Source organism: Lissotriton vulgaris, chromosome 1_1, assembly GCF_964263255.1.
Source record: "Lissotriton vulgaris chromosome 1_1, aLisVul1.2, whole genome shotgun sequence".
NCBI lineage: Eukaryota > Metazoa > Chordata > Amphibia > Caudata > Salamandridae > Lissotriton > Lissotriton vulgaris.
Genome location: NC_141685.1, coordinates 281,220,085 through 281,221,093, shown reverse-complemented (window position 1 = coordinate 281,221,093; position 1,009 = coordinate 281,220,085). Strand labels below are relative to the sequence as shown.

General features: G+C 39.2%; 1 pseudogene; it reads left to right on the top strand.

The window, feature by feature from the left end:
* The first annotated feature begins 739 nt into the window (after positions 1 to 739).
* On the top strand, positions 740 to 794 carry LOC147747001 (U7 small nuclear RNA; annotated as a pseudogene).
* Positions 795 to 1,009: the final 215 nt, after the last annotated feature.

Below are 1,009 nucleotides of genomic sequence, written 5' to 3'. Positions count from 1 at the left end.
AAACAGCACACATAGAAACATCAAAAACGAGGTGATATAAAGCATTTCTGCTCATTACTCCATGTAAAGACCAGGGGCCAGACTTACAAGAACTGGCGCATCTCTGCGTATTAGCAGAGATGCGACAGTTACTTTGCGTGACAGAAAAACTAACCTTGCGCCACCATGGATGCGCCGCATTTACAATGCGATGCACCGCGGCGCAAGGATAGACAGATGTGTGACGCATCCTTTGTCGGAAAGGCAATGCATTGTTGAAGTCAAGTCGTAAGCACGACACAACTCCAGCAATGGTCAGGAATGCCTATTCCCATAATGCTGAGTCACTCCTTACACCTGCTTCAAGCAGGCGCAACGTTGTGACGCAGTGGCGTCATAAAAGTGACTCCGTGAAATTTTGTAGATTTTACTGTGTCACTTTTACGAGGCTTCCTTGTGACGGAACACCCACCCGGCATACATTACACCTTGGAGCATGTACACCAGAGTGGTGTTTGGTTTGTTGATGACCGATCTCAAGCAGGGCGTGGTCGTAGTACTTATATTTGCATATTTTCGGTGCAATGCTATCAACTTCTTTTCTTTATTTTTCTGAGGTAAATTGTCAATTTTAACTTCTGTTAGTACTCTCAGATCTTTCACTCCTTCCCATTTTAATCAAAGTGAATATATAAATTATGATCATAATAAAAGTAGGTGTTACTTAGTCCTACAGCGTCAAATTACAGCTTTACATGTTAAGAATTTAGCTCTTTACTATTTGTCTAGAAGGTTCCTCTTAAAGAGGAGCCATCTATTCAGGGTTAATGATAGATCTGGATAAAAACTTTTGTTCTTATATAAACTGAAATGGATTGCTGAATAGTCATATTGCATTAATTAAATGTTATTATATTCTTTTCATTAAAAAGCGGGGTACACATTGAAATTTGTTTTGAAGATATTGCTAATTATGTTAATAAATGGGAGATGTTGCCAGTTGATTTTGTAAACACAAACGAAAACAGCC